The following is a 17,964-nucleotide window of genomic DNA, read 5'->3' as shown; positions in this document are numbered from 1 at the left end:
CATGCACATGTCAATTTTGAATCCATACACTACCTCTTAGAAATGGCACCTCAACATGTGATCCGATGAGGCATAGGACTCTCTGCCCCTACTGCACTATGGGTTCTGCCGAATCCCCACACCCTGCATTGCAATCGAGGATTGTGTCTCCATGTTTTGGGAAGGCCTTTAACAACCTCATCCAAAACAAACATCCACGTTGCATGCCACCTGCCAAAACACCAAAAATCATTCTAGGCCCACTTGTGTGATTTAAATTATGGCAAAGTCGCTACACAATTGCCAAGCAATACCTCGCATGGGCCTAGCATCCCCATCATGCACCCATTCCGTGGTGCTAATCTCATCCTCCATGAAGTCATCCAAGGACATCGCATGCATGTACACCAATACATGCACTACATGGACCTACACATAACACATACACGAACAAATCAAAACATCTGCAAGTAACATAGGTGCCATGGAAAGCCCTCTTGTAAAACCCTTTCATGATCAGAGCACATACCTCTCTGTTTTGCTCCACATATATTGGTGTCTTTGAGTGCATGACCTGCGAACAATTTAACCTCCACTATCGACATCCCATTGCTTGACGCAAATGCTCATCTTCTATGAAATGTGTGAGAAGGCCGACCCATGATGTCATTGTCTGTATGACTATAAGAACACCATTGTCTGCAAGCACTCGATCTACAAGGTGGAATGCATCGAAAGCATTGTTACAGTATGTGCTGAAAGTATTCCAATATGGAATGACATCTCCCTGGCCAAATACCAGCAATGCATTAGGGAGGTGAACCACCATGATATTGCATGTACTATCTATGCTCTGACCATCTACCTGAGAGCACTTCTCATGGTTCGGCTCCTCCAGGGACTAATAACTAGTTGAATTCAGTGCATTCTTGCTCGGTCTTTATTGCTTGTCCTACCTTGAATGGGATTGCATATGAGGACCTGCCATTGTGGCGGAATGTGGTCAATGGATGTCTCCACGTGCATAGGCATCGAGATGCAATGTCAAGCTACCTCTCTTGATCCTCCTCGCCTGTAGTTGTGTTTAGGAAACACACTGTTAGCAGTGCTTCAACAACATATTATTGATTTGCATGGATTCTTTCGCATGTAAACAATACTTATGCATGTACTTTGCTGCCTTCAAACCATGCTTACAAGTGGACATCTCACCTCTCTTTGTGGCTCCTACTTATTCTCTTTCCGTCCACCTGATGCTTCTATGTCTTCAATTGTGGCTACGTGATAGCTCATGAAAATTCCTTATTAGAATGTAGTTGTCTACAAGAATTAACAAACAGAGGATTATGGTACTTGCCTACTATTGGGATTGGATGGATGGATTCATTTGTACCCACGCCTGCACTAGTGACTTGAGGGGCAATTGACATCGGTCCCATTGCACTACCAGAGGTCACCAATTCATGTAGCACCTGAATTGTTGAGTCCAAGTTCTCTGCCACACGAAGCCCACCAACCTTGGTTGTTTGCAAGGACATCACTCAGAACAAAAAAATAGGAATAAAGGCTGTGTTGAAAGATCATAGCTTGTTCCATGGTGGTGATGTCATGGTCCTCCTCAACTTGCTCTCCACATTTAACTTCTCCCCCTATGGGAGAAGTTGTGTGACTGCCTGCGGAAGGCGGTATATGTAGGCCTTTCAACAATGGGACCATTTCTATAGAATCAATATATTACCAACAACAACGTCCAATATATTTTGACCAATGGCTCTGTTGAAGAAAAACAATGTCCAAATGTAGAGAGTGTAGTCCTCTCTCTCTCTCTCTCTCTCTCTCTCTTCTCTCTCTCTCTCTAAGTAGAAAAATTCGAATTCGTGTTTCAAAAAATGCGAGAAAATCGCTCGAATGATTCGAATGAAGGAAAAAATTGGGTAAAAAAGTAGTGACACATCACGTTTTTTACATAAATCGACACGTCATCCCTCTATATTTGTATGAATAGATTTTATTTGTACGAATAACTTATTTGTATGAATAAACTTGTATTAGGATGAATATCTAGCTATGTTTCTGTATATAAGGTCACTGCTTGCCAGTTTCTCTTACCTCACGCTTGGTTCCCTAGTTGAGCATAAGAGATCAAACAAGGAAAAGAAAGAAGAAAGGTCCTTCAAGGTTGTAAAAGCCCTTCAAGGTTGTGAAAGCAATCTAAAAGGTCTAAAATAAAATGGATTTTGTTTGTGGGAGCTTTAGGATCTCTATTTGAGTTCCTGATATCTCTTGTGAGATTTGTGGTTTTGGTCTTTATGTCTTTGTTTATGGGAGTTCTAGGTTCTCTTTGTTGAGTTCCTTTGATCTCTTGTGAGAAAAGTGCTTTTGGTGTTTTTTTGTCTATGAAATTTGTTTGTGGGAGTTCTACGATCTTCTTGCTGAGTTCCTTAAATCTCTTGTGAGAAATATGCTTTTTTGTGCCTATGAAATTTATTTGTGGGAGCTCTAGGATCTCCTTGTTGAGTTCCTTAGATCTCTTGAGAAAATTTGTTTGTGGGAGTTCTAGGATCTCCTTATTGAGTTCCTTAGATCTCTTGTGAGAAATGTGCTTGTTTTTGTGTCTATGAAATTTGTTTGTGGGAGTTCTAGGATCTCCTTGTTGAGTTCCTTAGATCTCTTGTGAGAAATGTGCTTGGTTTTGTGTCTATGAAATTTGTTTGTGGGAGTTCTAGGATCTCCTTGTTGAGTTCCTTAGATCTCTTGTGAGAAATATGATTTTATTTTGTGTTTGTATTCTCACACTTTCTTTGAATGAATATTTAATATTCTTTCAATAGAATGTGAAAGAATACAAAGAGTTTTAAAGGTGTATGAATTTAAAGTTTTAAAGGTTATTAGAACACTTGTCTCATTCTTACACTTTTTTTTGAATGAATATTTTATATTCTTTTAATAGAATGTGAATGAATGATTTTCAATTTGAGTATATTCTTTGAATAAAAATGAATCCATGTCTCTCTATTTTTATTACTCATTCTTACACTTTCTTTTGAATGAATATGTAATATTCTTTCAATAGAATGTGAATGAACGATTGAATGATTTTCAATTTGAGTATATTCTTTCAATAGAAATGAATCCATGTCTTTCAATTAATATTCTTTCAATAGAATGTGAATGAATGATTTTCAGTTCGAGTATATTCTTTCAAGAGAAATGAATCCATGTCTTTCTATTTTCATTACTCATTCTTACACTTTCTTCTGAATGAATATTTAATATTCTTTCAATAGAATGTGAATGAATGATTTACAATTTGAGTGTTCTTTCATTAGAAATGAATCCATTCTTGAAAGTGTTTTTTAAAATATGTGTTGTTTTCGACAAAATGTGTCTTGCAGTATGTTTCTATTGCATACGCAAATTAATATTTTTGGATTTTGTTTTTTTTTGCAACTTCAAAAGCATGGTGCATGGTAAGATTTGGTCATATGTGATGGAGATATGAAAAGTACATACCTCGATCTCTTTCGTGTAGTGTAAATATTGTGGACACAAGTTCACGGGCAGTTCTACTCGCATCAAGCATAATTTTAATAGGCAGTGACATTGAAGCTTGCTCATGCACTTTGTCTGATGTTCTTCTATTATGCAAATCATATTTAGAGAAAGTGAAGAAAGTGTTAATCCGACCTTGATAAGGAATCATCCAAGTCAACAAGATGTGAGCATTGAGGTTGATGAGACGGTTGAAGGAGAAGCACCAATAAATGCATGGGGTGTATCAATACATGAAGGTGATATAGATTTGCTAGCAAGCGGGTCACAGGTGAGTTTTGATGTGACTAATGTTTGTCAGGTAAAGAAGAGAAAAAAGGGAGAACAATCATCTATGGAGGATGGATTTCTTCTTCAACAAGTGCATGAAGAGCACTTAAGATGGACAGAAGCATTTGTAAAAAATGGTATACCATTCAATGTCATGAGAGATGAGACATTTCATAATGCCTTGAAGTCATGTGCTAGACCAGGGTTTGTTTTACCGGATTATAATAAAATGCGTACATATCATCTTGATAGAGTTAAACAAACTGTGGCGGCTTGCTTGAAAAAAAAGATATTGGATTTTATTCCTACATATAGGTGCACTCTTGCTTTTGATGGATGGACTAGCAAGTAGGCCAAACCCTTGATAAATGTAATGTGCATTACTCCCAAGGGAACAATGTTTTTGGAGAGTATTGATACGTCTCCAAAAGAAAAAACTTCAGCATATATTGTAAAAATATACGAAAGAGCAATTTGTAAAGTTGGTGGCAGTGAAAATGTTACTGCATTAGTAACAAATAATGCATCGAATTACCATTGAACATTGCTATCTCCCACATGTACCATATCTATGATACTCATCATAATAAAGTGAGATATGTTTGACGTATCAAGTGTGAGTAGGATCGCAATGTCTCAAAGATCTTTTGCTTTTATTGATTCCAAGTTTCAGCTGAGAAAATTGTCAGGGATGAAGATAATTGATTTTTCACATTGGAAGGTTCTTGTGGGACTTCTGTTGTGATGGGCATTCCTTGTGTGGCCGATTGTTGCATGGCTTCCATGATGATAGATGCCAAATTTCTTAGTAAGAAAGGTTCTTGTGTGGCTCCCAATGTGGATTCAACTTTTGTCTTGGTAGGTTCTTGTGTTACTGTCTCTTTTTTCAAGACAGGTTCTCGTGTTGTTGTGAGTTGCCTTGAAGACGATGCAATAAATTGACATGCCTTTTGATAGACTTGTGGTCGAGCAGGTTCTTGTGTTACTATCTCCCTTTTTGAGGCAGGTTCTTGTGTAACTACTCTAGAGGAGGTAGATGAATTCCTTTGCGTATGATCCTCCTGCATTGGTGCTTTTCCCTTATCCTTAAAAGCAAGTTCTCACTATTCTTGGATCTTTGCAGAATAGGTTCTTGTGTGGCTACTACGGGTTCATCTACACTCATTGATGCTTTTATATTGATAGATTTGGGGCTCCATTCCTACTTTTACGATGGTGTTGGTGTACATTTAGGCTTAAGACTAAGCATGAATGGGTTGTTGATTACTTTGGTGAGGCTTGGGTACCCATATATAAGAGTTTCCACGGTAATATCCCTGGGCCTCGAGTAGTCTTATGGGAACCCATCGGTAATGAACCTTCCTTTTTGGATGGCGTCTTCTTCTTCTTTGATGTTAAGGTTTGTTGTTTACATGAGGGGGTGGCTGGCGATGGTGAGGCTTGATGTTTAGAGAAGGGGTTGGCTTCATATGTTGAGGTTACTTTGGAATCCAAAAATATGATTCACCCTCAAAGTATCCTTGAGTCTTCAATAAATCCTTTCAAACCCATATTTGCTTGGTTGCCTTTTGTCTTCATCTTCTTCCTTGGTGGCATCCTTATCAAGGTGGGGAGGTGGAAGTAGTTGCTGATGTTGATCCTTGGCTAGCAATTGGTGCATCTTTATGGGATGATTCATCACTAAATAACCCTTTGTAAGTGTCTTGGATCCAGCTTTTACCAAGAATGGCGGCTTCAGTTAAGGTACCTGCAGGAGCTAAAAAGAACTTGCAAGGCACAATGTAATTGTCCAAGGAAACATTTAACATTAACGAACCAACAATCTTAATAGAGGTACCCTCTATGGATTGAATTTCAGAATCACAAACTTGAAGGCTAAACCGTGTCGCATGGGCAAGTCCATTGCTGAGTCATGTAGAAGCCGTACATTTTTTTGCATAAGGTAGTGTCTCTAGTCACACGTTATAATCTGTGTGTCGTCGTATGTAGGGAAAATGAACATCATCATTCCTTCTATTGGAATGTCTGCTACTGGCCTGGAAACCTTGGCATGCTTCTACTACAAAAGGTCTCCCATTCTACAGAAACAATGCAATTGTTTGGCATACTATGTGATGTTAGGTCTTGAAATGATGAGGCTCTTTATCCATGTGGGCATGCACAAGCACGATGCGCAAAGAGGCACTTGTAGAGACCATGTGAAAGAGCTCAGGTGCATAGTGGAAGAGATGCTGAAGGACTTTGGTGCAGTAGATCCACAACACCTCCAAATGACAATCGCCAAGAAACTAGTAACGAGTGCCCTCATGTGCAACAAAGGCGTCTCTCTCACAGGAACCTAGTTAGGTCCACAACACCTCCAAATGACAATCGCCAAGAAACTAGTAACGAGTGCCCTCATGTGCAACAAAGGCGTCTCTCTCACAGGCACCGAGTTGTTGACAATGCTTGAGGAGCTAGAGCCTCATGTCCAGAAGAATAGGAAATGCATTGAGGGCAAAAAGGTGGTGGATACAAGTGTGTTTATATCCCATCTCACAAGCATTGTGACACGTGCTAAAATGCATTTTCTCCCATAGGTTCAAGCATATGGTGTGAGGTGTTCGTGCCAAAAGTGAGTAGGGCATGGAGTCCAGAATCCTAAAACTGAAGCAAAGATGCGCTTACCATTTTTTTCATGGGAGCCTCTTCCCCGGCCAAGCTGTTGATGATGAAAGCAGGTGCTTCATCTTCAAGATGTCAACGACAGGCCTTGCTTCAAGGGTTAATCTAGTGAACCGCATGCAGTGCATTGGAGGTGGAGATCTGTGCAATAGTTGGATCTATGTTGACCATGTGCGATGCATATGTGGGTGGGCAACCATGGTTGCACACGTATATGATTCGAGGTAAGGAAATGATGGGTTTTTTTTAAGGGCAGGGGGCAAAAAAAGTTTGTAATATATTATATCATCAAAGATATGATCAATACATATTCTTTAGAGTAGAATAGCTAGCCCCCATGGGGAGTAGTTTCTTTAGCAAAACATTTCTAACATAAACTCATGAGCTTGAAGGCATCTGAGTTTGTCCCAGCAACAGACTTAAAAGAGGGGTACCAATGTGTCATCTGTATCATCATCAGTAAAGTATTCAGAGTAGCTGAAGTCCATGTCAGATGAGTCACCAGTATCATTAGAGTCATCAGAGGCAATAGCATGAGCTTCACTATTGAAACTGATTTCTTCTTCATAGTTGGAGGTCGGACCTACTTAAGAAAACAAGTAAATCCAGCAGGGATTTCAAAGGGAGTAGTGTTGTCCATCCCAAAGCATCTTTGTACATGGTCTTGAAGATCAACATTAAAGAGGGCAGCATCAGATCTAAATTGATTTATCATCTCTGCAATTTTCCTTTGGTCTTGTGCATCCAATTGAGAAAAAGTATATCAACATGCAACTCAATTTGGTTAAACTGAAATTGTTTCTAGTTATCCAAATAAACCACAGTGCATGTGCTCTAATGGGTGCCCATATCTTTACCTTTGTCTTTGAAGAGTCCCCTAACAGAATAGCTTTCCAATTTATGGGCTCTCCTGTTTCATATTGTACTATTTTCCAAACCTTTCTAGCAGTAGGATAGGCAACAAAGAGGTGGAAGACATCTTCCTCTGAAGAGGGACATCTCATGCACTTGCCATTTCCCTTTCCAATTCTCAGTCCTCTACTATTGGTCCAAATAGCTTTGTGCATTATTAGCCAAAGCAGGGCATACATTTTATTAGGGATTGTGTTTGACCAAATGGAGCAGAATCTAAATTTCCATTTTCCCCTAGAGTCATGCAGTTTCCATCTAGTATTAAAAACAATGAAGAGATCCCCTATATCCCTAGCTGGGGTAGGAAGAGGGAAGAGGGAAGTACTTTCAACCCAACTAAACTCTCTGATGTAGACCAAAAAAGATCCGCCTTTCCATTGCTGATTACCCTCGCAGAGGTGAATTTTGTTCATGATTAAAGTTTGGTTTTGATTAGTTAATCTGAACTCTCTCCTAATCTCAATCCACATTTTCCACCTGAGCTCACCTCTTCTCCAAAGCTGACCCCAGCACTGCAGTCCTTTCTTGAAGAGCTCAGCAACCATATCAAACTCTTCATCAGAGAGAACAGCCTCCCTAAAAAAATAATAGAGACCCAGATTGAATCTAGTGTCATAAAAGCCCCTTTTCCAGAGAAGACTATTTGGCTTTTAACTCCTTCAAAGGCTATCCATAGAAAATGCCAAAGCTGACTGCCTTTAGCTTTGCAAGGTACAGGATTACATATGGCTAACAACATGGGGTAGTTTTTCCACTTGGGAGCTCTCAGAGGTCTTAGAGAACTTACATTCCTTAGTAGGAGTTGGGCCCAGTCCTCCTGAGGATGGACAATTATTTTAATTATCCAAGTTGAGGGCTCTATATCAACCATCCCTAAGCCTCCATCCTACTTGGGTTTGATACAAAAATCTCATCTGACCTTGGCTATCTTGCCCCCCCAAAGGAAGGATTTGCAAATTTTGATGAACATGTCAATTCTTGTTCTAGAAGGGAACCAAGAGGTGAGGTAGAAAATGATAATTGGGTATATGCAATGGTTGAGAACCATTCTCCTCCCAGCTAGACTGGCCTAGAAACCTCTCCATTTCTCAATCTTCTTTGAAATCTGCTAAAAAACCAGTCCCATCTCTGTTTGAGGGAGATTGCAAAACCCATGGGGATATCCAATAATCTAAACGCAGTACCATGTTTGATTCTCTGGCAACCCATTTCCTCCAAGACAACCTGCTCATCACCTTTGAGAGTTGCATACCCAGATTTGGAATGATTGATTCTAGATCTAGAAGCTTTACAAAAAATATCTAGGCATTCTATAGCCTTTTCTATATCATGAGGGTTAGATTTGTGTCATCAGCAAACTGTTGGCATATAAGATGTTTGCAGAGGGTAACTCAATGCCTTTCACATGTCCATCTTGGCTTTAATGTTGAAGAACCCAACCTAGAGAGTCTGCAGCAATTGCAAAGAGTAAGGGAGCAATAGGACAACCTTGTCTTATAGATCTTTTAAGGAAAAAGGGTTGACTCATGACACCATTCACACAGACCTTGGCTGTTTGATATATGAGATGAACAAAGGGCCAAGGCCCATATCAGAAAGAGTCTGAATGATGAATTCCCACTCCAATCTATCATATGCTTTATCAAAGTAAACCTTCAAAAAAGCAGATATCCTACTTTGTTCCTTGGCTGTTTGATATATGAGATGAACAAAGGGCCAAGGCCCATATCAGAAAGAGTCTGAATGATGAAGTCCCACTCCAATCTATCATATGCTTTATCAAAGTAAACCTTCAAAAAAGCAAATATCCTACTTTGTTTCCCTAGCATATTCACAACCCTCCCAGATATTAATGATGGCTTCCAGTAGATGTCTGCCCTTTATGAATCCCTTCTATTCTGGTAGTATCCACTTAGCCATTCTATTTTGACTCTCAAAGCAAGGGCTTTAGCAAAAATCTTGTAGCTGCAGTTAAGCATGGTGAGTGGCCTCCAACTTCTTAATTCCTCCTTATCCCCCTTCTTAGGAATTAGTTTGATAACTCCCCCATTGATATGAGTAGGCACATTCCCACTACTAACACTCTCTTGGCATAAAAGAAGGAGATAAGGACCAACAGTGGACCAATATATTTTGTAGAATTCAATAGGCCCATCTTCTCCTAGTGTTTTGCCATCTGACATTACCTTGACAGCCTCATAGAGTTCATCAATAGACAGAGGTTTTTCAAGGTATTTGTTATCAAAGCTCAGTACAGTGTTCTTTCTAGCAAGCTTACACAGTTCCGTGGCATTACTCACATCTGCATCAACTTGTATAGTGGAGGATAACAAGTTTTGAAAGTGGAGATGAATGAGATCAATATTCTCCTTAAGAGAGGAGGCAAGAGAATTGTCAGCTTTTCTAAGGAGGGGAATCTCTTCATTAGATCTTTTCCTTCTAATAAGTTTGAAGTATTCTTTGGTAGGCCTCTCAGCTTTACCACGCCACCAATCTTTGAAGTATATTTTGGAGTCATTACGCAAAATTTGCTCTTGTATCCTGAGTTCATTTCTTTTCCCAACCAAATCAGCCTAGGCATGTAAGTCCTCGTCTAGCTAAGCTTTCCAAAGAGACAATCTTGTCTTGAATAATGTCCATTCTCTTGGCCCTTATTTTTTCTCTATCTTTTCTTGCTTTTCTGAGTAGCCTTTGGGTTTGTTCAAAACACTAGGAATCACTGGCAGAGATAGTCTCAGATAAGGCCATCAGCCATATTGCTTTTATCTCTTCCTAGACACTTTTAAAGTCAAAGAGTTTAGGGTCAGCCTTAAAACAGGAGGTGGTCTTTTGTCCTAGGCCAAAGTCACATTTGAGGAGGACTAGCTTGTGGTCAAAGAGAAAAAGAGAAGAGAAGACCTGAGTCTAAAGAAAGCACTTACTAGCTCTTGAGAAGCATAGATCCTATCCAATCTAGCCTCTCTTCTGTTGTCTCCAACTTGACTATTGGACCAAGTAAAATCACCTTTCATCCCCATGTCCACAAGGCTTAGGTCTTCTTTCAGGTTCTCCCAGACAGTGAGTTCACTACCTCTGATTACCATGCCTTTACCAAGCCATCTGTCAGTGGAGTTTTCCACTATGTTGAAGTCCCCCACCACAAAACAGTTGTTGCCTGCATGACATAAGGATTCCCAACTGACCTTTATGTCTTGTATACAGTTAGGGGCATACACTGAAATCACAGTGAAAGACTGACCTTGTAAAGAGCACTTGAGCATAATCCATCTATGTAATGTATCCAGTTCAACACCTAGGGTTCCATGGGAATAAATAGAAAGTACCCCAATGGCCACTCCACCCTTTCCCTCCTCTTGCTGGGTGAAGAACCAGTTTCTTCTCTTATCAACAGTTTTAAGTCTGTTTTCAAGAGAGGATTTAGAGACTTTGACCTCTTGTAAAGTAAGAAATGTAGGGGAAAGATTATTGGCTCTTAGCCAAGAAGCTACCTCTTCTCCTCTAACAGGGTCAGTGAGACCTCTAACATTGAGGGAGAGGATGGCTATTGATTTACTTAACATTCTTTTTAGTCCCCTTTCTGGCTCTAAGATTGGGGCTATTAACTTGGGGGGAAGCACCTTTGCCTTGGGAGAGCTTTCTCTTGCTTTGCACTTGAGTAAAGGTCTTTCCTTGTACCAAAATATCCTTTTCAACAGCTGTGACAATGTCTTGGTCATCTTCTAAGTCTTCCTCATTGAGTGTGGAAGAGGTCATCTCATCATCTCTATTGATGTCCTCTTCAAAGTCTTTTGACCAACCTGGCTCTACTTGAGCATCCAAGTCCATATTATGATTTTTTTAAATCCACTCTTCTATCTCACTATCAGCCAAGGCATCAAAGATATTGTTCAGCACTAGAGAGTCATCTATTTTCCCTTTACCTTTGTCCAGAGAGCGTTTGGGCTTGGCAGGACCTTCGTTCTGAGGAAGGGATTTTTCAAGAGTAATAGGGACCTTGGGGATTCATTTCTCAGTCTGTTTGGTGTTATTAGGTGGAGGATCCTTGGGTTTGCTTTAGCTCTCCTCTGGGGGCAGTTTTTAACTACATGACTTGCCAATCCATAGAGGAAGTAGGAATTTGGTAGATTCTTGTGGAGAAGGAGCTACTCTCTATATATACTGTCATTAAAATTCACCATGACCAGCAGGTCCTCAGCAATATCCATTTTGATACACACCTGAGGGTTAGCTCTAGGATTTATAAAATTTTCTTTCTCAACACCCACTATCTCACCCAAACCACTGCATAGGGAGGCAAGTTGGTTGTAGAGGGACAGAGGCAGATCTGGCAATTCTACCCAAACAGGGGTAATAGTTGACCTAGGTAGGTCAGGATTAAAGTTCTGCTTCCACTTCTCTAAGTAGAGAGGTTGGTGTCTAATAGTCCAAAGAGTAAAGTTAAGGGCCTTGGGAAGCCATACTAGGAGACTCAAAGAGGAAGACAAAAGACCCTTCCTCAAAAACCTCACACTGGTGACATTAATGCCTTGTCTCACCCAGTTCTCAATAAAAGTCAAGGGGGGTCTGGGACCAAGAAGGAAGCCTATAAGTGCATGGATGCTAAGCCAGTCTATAGAATCAGAGAGAAGGCCTTCGTTTACAAAGGCTAAAACTTGCTTACCTCTTGCAGGTTTTTGGCTCTCACCAGAAGAAGTCTCTTTCTCTTCAACGCACTTTCTTTCATCAAACGGGATGTTGGCGGGGTCCTGTGGGTCTTCCTTTTTAGTCTCGAAGTGCAGGTTCCTTTAGCTTCTTTCAGCCTCTTCCCAAGTTCGTTTTCATCAATGATTCTGGGGTCTCTTTGATTGTCAAAGGACGGACTTGCGCTCGGCACAACTCTGGCGACACTGGCTCTTTCTTTACTTTCATCTCTGTCGTCGCTGGTTCTTCCTTTACCTCTTTCACTTCGAGCATGTCCTTGAGCTCGAAGTTGGAGCTTTTTGGCTAGCTTTGGAGCTAGCGAGACTTTCCGTGTCTTCAGAGTCTATCCGTCCTCCAACTCCTCTTGGGTTGGCAAAGCGAGAAGGAGAATCCTTTCTCGCAGGTAGGGAGAAGAATCCTCCTCTATTTTTTTGAGCTACAGCCGCGTAAGATACCGTGGCCCCCCCTCTCCCAACTCAGAAAGCTGACAGTGAGTGTATATTTCTGGCAAGTGGTGAAGGAGCGTTGTTCAGAAAGGCTTATGTTCTATCTCGACTAAGGGATCCTCTGCTTACTCTCTCTCTCTCTCTCTCTCTCTCTCTCTCTCTCTCTGTGCCACTTTGTCGTACCATTTTGTTGTGGAAATGATTTGTGTTTTTTAGTTTCTTTTTCTTTCTTTTTTGTAATCATGTTTTTTATTTTCAGAGTGCAAAATGGGCTGTGCCACCACGACCTTACTTTTCAACACACTACATTAGAGGCCTCTCATTTATGTTACAACACAATTGGTTAGGGGACAACAAATCATTAAGAGGAACAAATCATTTACCTAAGAAGAGGAAATTACTGCACTCAAGTCCGTGCTACTCACATATTTTAGATAGTGCACAAATATATAGAAACCAAACTCGTTCCACAAAATCAATCCTCGATACATAATTGGGCCAGGAACTATGTTCCACAAAATGAATGAAAAAATAGATTGGCTACATAATTGGGGTTGTAGGAAATGTTGTCCTACTACCAACTATGAGTTAAATTGTCCTTTGTTAGCATGGGTTGGTGTATGAACATGTTCACATTGGCATGCATCCCAAACACACGGAAGTAGCCATAATATAAGTGCTTGCATGCCAAGAATGCCTTCCCTTTTGTCACTCGATCCATAAAATTGCGACAATTGCATGCTAGGTTCTTGGCAATGTCCGCATTGTAGATCTCCCCCATCACTCTAGAGTTCTCAGTCTCTATCTTGAAAACCTCATGTTTCAGGGCTTTCAATACTGTGTGGCCCTTCACTATAGCTTCTAGAGCAAGGGCAGAGTCGATCCTTCTAGCTATAGCTTGGGAGACACCTGGTCAATATCTTGGTGCAACTTCATTTGCATCAACCTCAAGTGGCACCTTCTGGCGAACAAATCCTTTCATCTCCAAAGATTTTATCTCATTCGTTGCCAAATTAGTGCCATGAACCAATGGCCATACCCGGGGAACTCTAGCTGGGGAATGTTTAATAGAGGAGCATATATTCCATGTGTGATCTACATTGTCATTGCAGAACCAAATGTCCTACCTTCATGTGCCAACGGGGTTGCCAGATTCCCCATGCGAGGTGGACCACTTCATCCCCCAAAATGATAGAGCTGACACTCATAGTGTTGTTTTTTAAATCACTTTTTTGCACTTCCCCTGTCGTGTCCCTTGCCATCCCTGGCACTGTACTCTACTACGTGGCGGTATCCTTCTAATTGCCCACATGGTACTATGAACATCACTCTCTACCACTTCTCCAATGACATCTTGACTACGTGGGCTCCGTTTCTACTTGTTGTGTTGTGCCCTTGAAATTTAGATGCCTTACTCCTTTTCTTCGAGGCTGGTTCATTGACACAAATTCAGACCTGTGAGTGGCATTCACCTCCTCTGTTGCTCTTTTGCTTGCGGGCCACTATTATGTTGTCACCCCTAAAATCAGGCTCTTGATGCAATGGCGTGCCACTTATGACCTCCTCCACCATCCTAGACGCTACAACAAGGTTATTCCCTTGGTGAGCTCGCCTTGCAAGAGTCTCTGCACTAGGCCCTCCACCATGGTACTTTCCTCCAATGAATGCGTGCCTCTTGGTGCTTTGCAGCAGAACATTCGCCAAGTTACTGACACATGCATCGTATAGATTTAGCATCCCCTTGAAGCCTTTTGCTACCAGCTAGCTTGCATGTACAGGCTCTTCCAGGTTTGTTTTAGGCATGTGCAATATGTCCTCCACATCCTGTCAAGAAGGAAGCAGAGTAAGTTGCAAATCCACAATAGTGTGCAGAAATAAAATATTTTATACGAAGGCATCGTAACTCACACCAACAAGGTGCACTCGCCATCATGGATATCGAACATGCCACCAACTGAGCCAGCAATCCATCGTAGGGATATTTGAATCAGCAACCTTCCCTATGGCCCACCATGCTCGAATGAACCTGTGATGTGTAGTTGCATCCTCCTTTGTTAATGCACACGTCCACGACTGGCACAAGCATTTGTGCTCCTCTTGGATGTTCCTATGCACGTATTGGGTTGTGTGTATTTGCAGGCTTGCTCCCAGTGAAAAAGGCAAGACCTTTCTCTGCCTTGCATCACATTCTCTGGTTCGCCATTGAACACTCTATGTACCACCCTCCAATTTGCGCCAGCTTCGTCTGCCATTGCATCACATTCTTTGGTCCACCATTGAACACCGTATGTACCACCCTCCAGTTTGCACCAATTTTGTCTGCCATGAAGCCTTTGAAATCTGCAGGGGGGGTGCTCGCAATTCACCATGATGTCATTTAGCTTCAACCAAAAGAGGACTTGAGCCTCCATCTCTTCCTCCTTCATCTCGCATATGGCCACCGTCATCAGCTCTTAGACATTACATCATACATACAAGTAAAGTGAGGCATAACCATCCTTTCATTGTCGATGGTGCTGGACAAAAACCATCATTTAAGAGGACACACGGTGGTTTTTTCAGGGACAACATTGTCACCATAGCCATTATATTTCCCCAGTGTGCAATGCAAGCTTCCCACCAACTAAGCCAAATGTCCATGGATTTTCGTTGAAGGAGACCACTTCAAAGAGAGTAAAGGAACGATGGAGGATGGAGATGGAGATGGAGATGGAGACCTGCAAGCTAGATTTCCTCGCCCACCACTCAGGCTAGACTATGGTGCAATAAGCCATGGAAAGGATCTGGATGAAGAGATGGAGGAGAAAGGAAATGATAACAGTGGCGGCCTGTCACATCCTCCTCTTCGATCCTACCAAGACTAGTCGGCTGATTTGACAAGTGAGGACACGTCCCCCGAGCTTGGTAAAAAGAACACTTTTTGTGCTGAACGCACCAGCCTTTCCATTGCCTAGTTCCTCATTGCCCCTTGCCCCCTCCTGCCCGACCTTACCTCACTTTAGCATATCCAACTCCCTTTTGTGCCGGAACCTTGCCAAAAGTCCTCCATGTGCCCAAGGTGAGAGGAGTGCAAGTTTGGGAAGAGTGAGGAAGAGGACATGTATGTAGTGTATGTTACAGAGAAGCGTAGGGTGTGAGAGGAGGAATGGGTAAAGATGCCAGAGGAGCAGAAGGAGAGGAGTGCAAGTTTTGAAGAGTGCGGAAGAGGAAATATGAGCACGTAGGATATTAAGGTGTGAGAGGAGCAATGTAGGTTTGGGAGCGTAAAGATACCAGAGGAGCAGAAGGAGAGGAGTGCAAGTTTTGAAGAGTGCGGAAGAGGAAATATGTGTGAGAGGAGGAATGTAGATTTGGGAGGGTAAAGCTGCCAGAGGAGTAGAAGGAGAGGAGTGCAAGTTCGAAAGAGTGCGAGAGTGGAAATTTGCTCAGGATATGTTACAAGGCAGCGCAGAGGAGTTTAAGGTGTGAGAGGAGTTTGGGAGGATGAAGATGCGAAAGGACAGTTTTGAAGGGCAAGTAGGCGAGAATATGCATTGGAGGGGTTGGCGAGGAGCACGGAGGGATGCCCCTCCTCGATAATGGCTCCGTCTTGCAGCACAGCTATGGCATTGACACCAGAAACGGTCGAGAGGTGGTGTGCTATGAGCAGCACGGTGCATTTGCGCATGAGGCGATCGAGGGCCTCTTGGACGACTGTCTTTGCCTCCAGATCGAGGGCATTGGTGGCCTCATCGAGGAGGAGGATGGCGGGGTCTTTGAGGTGGGCACGGGCGATGGCAACACGTTGCTTCTGCCCGCCTGAGAGCTACGATCCTCGTTCTCCAACTTGGGTGCGGTAGCCCTGTGGGAGTGCAGAGATGAAGTCGTGGGCATTGGCTGTGCGAGCAGCAGCCTCCACCTCAGCCTTGGTGGCGTTCACCTTGCCATACATAATGTTATCGTAGATAGAAGTCGAGAAAAGTGCAGGCTCCTACTGCACCAGCCCGATGTGCTTTCGAAGCGAACTGAGATTGTAGGACCTGATACAATGTTCACAGAAAACAATGTCAGTGTTCAGAGAGATTTTAGAACTTCATACAATGTTCACAGAACATGAGTGTTCAAAATTTTGAAGGTTTTTCTTAAGAATTTGGAGATTTTTTGTAGGTAACATATAACCAAATTGCCTAAAATTTTGCAGATTTTATAAATTGGAGAAAATAATTTTGACACGTGAAAATGAAAACGTTGCAATTTCATTGTATATAGTTTGAATGTTGCAATTTCATTGTATATAGTTTGCAGGTTTTCTATGAACAGTGACCTGATATCAACCTGATCAACCATCACTTTGCCAGAGACGGGGTCGGAAAACCTCTCGATCAGCGCGATGACGGTGCTCTTCCCACAACCGCTTGGGCCAACCAACGCTAGGCTGCCACTGGCGGGAATTTTCAAATTCAAATCAGTTAGTACGTGCACATTGGGTCTCTGCGGATAGCTGAACTCCACCTTCTTCAGCTCGATCTCCCCCTTCACCTCATTCAAACTTGGCAGCTTCTCATCGTCTGCTTCTATCTCTGTCTCCCTGTCCAGTATCTGGAACACAGACCTTAAGGCTTGCCCCCCCTTTGCCAAGTCCGGAACCAGCCCTCTTGCCTCTCCCACCACAAGGGAAGCTGCCACCAGCACAAAGAACACTTTCACCATGTTTTTCCCACTAACTTCCTTCCGTCTTACCAGCAGGGATCCATACCACAATGCCACTGCAAAGGACGCAAACTTGACCAGCTGTGCAAACCCGTAAGTCATCCCAGAGACTTGTCCCCTTTTGAAGCTCTGCCTTTTGCTATCCTCTAGCTCTCCTTCGAATAAAGAAAGGATGTTCTCTTCTGCTCCAAATGCTGCAACTGTCCGTATATTTCCCACAGCTTCTCCTGCTATCATGCTTGCCTTACGATGTGCACGCTCCAGATCACCAGAATACCCCCGGAGAAACGTTTTCTGCCAGATTTAATAGATTAAAGCGCCAATTGTGAGTCGAAACAGATATCTCATGATGCGGAGAAAACAAACCTTAATTGTGTTTTACTATGCCAGCGAGAATGAAAGGCAATACCTCAGTAACAGCAGCAATAACCGCCAGAGGGGCCACTGAAAGGGTGACAAGGGTCATTTTCCAGGACAAGGTAAAACATATGATGCAGGCCACCATTAGTACTGTGAGGTTTTGCAAAATCAAAGAGATTCTCCCTCTAAGCACAGTTCGAAATGCTGCCCCATCGGAAGCTAAACGTGCACTCAATTGACAACTATTATTCTCTTCTTTGTCAAACCACGAGACTTCATTTCTTAGAATAGCTAGCATGTCAGGAGCAATTAAACCATTGTGAGTACTCCCATGCATTGGTTATAATAGCTGTGCAGAGGATAATAAAATTGAGGCTGAGAGGTATAGCAAATTACAGGACACGAGAACAAA

General features: G+C 42.1%; 2 pseudogenes; both read right to left on the bottom strand.

The window, feature by feature from the left end:
- Window positions 1-88: 88 nt before the first annotated feature.
- LOC147902159 (uncharacterized) lies at window positions 89-11,202 on the bottom strand (annotated as a pseudogene).
- Window positions 11,203-15,960: 4,758 nt separating this feature from the next.
- The window catches only part of LOC147902158 (ABC transporter B family member 19-like), an 88,689-nt pseudogene continuing 86,685 nt past the window's right edge, over window positions 15,961-17,964 (bottom strand).

The sequence above is a fragment of the Dipteris shenzhenensis genome, chromosome 5, assembly GCF_047967505.1.
Source record: "Dipteris shenzhenensis isolate YYH24624 ecotype China chromosome 5, Dip_SZ_1.0, whole genome shotgun sequence".
NCBI classification, from domain to species: Eukaryota; Viridiplantae; Streptophyta; class Polypodiopsida; order Gleicheniales; family Dipteridaceae; genus Dipteris; species Dipteris shenzhenensis.
Note: the sequence above shows the minus strand (reverse complement) of the source record. Positions and strands in the feature narration are given on the sequence as shown.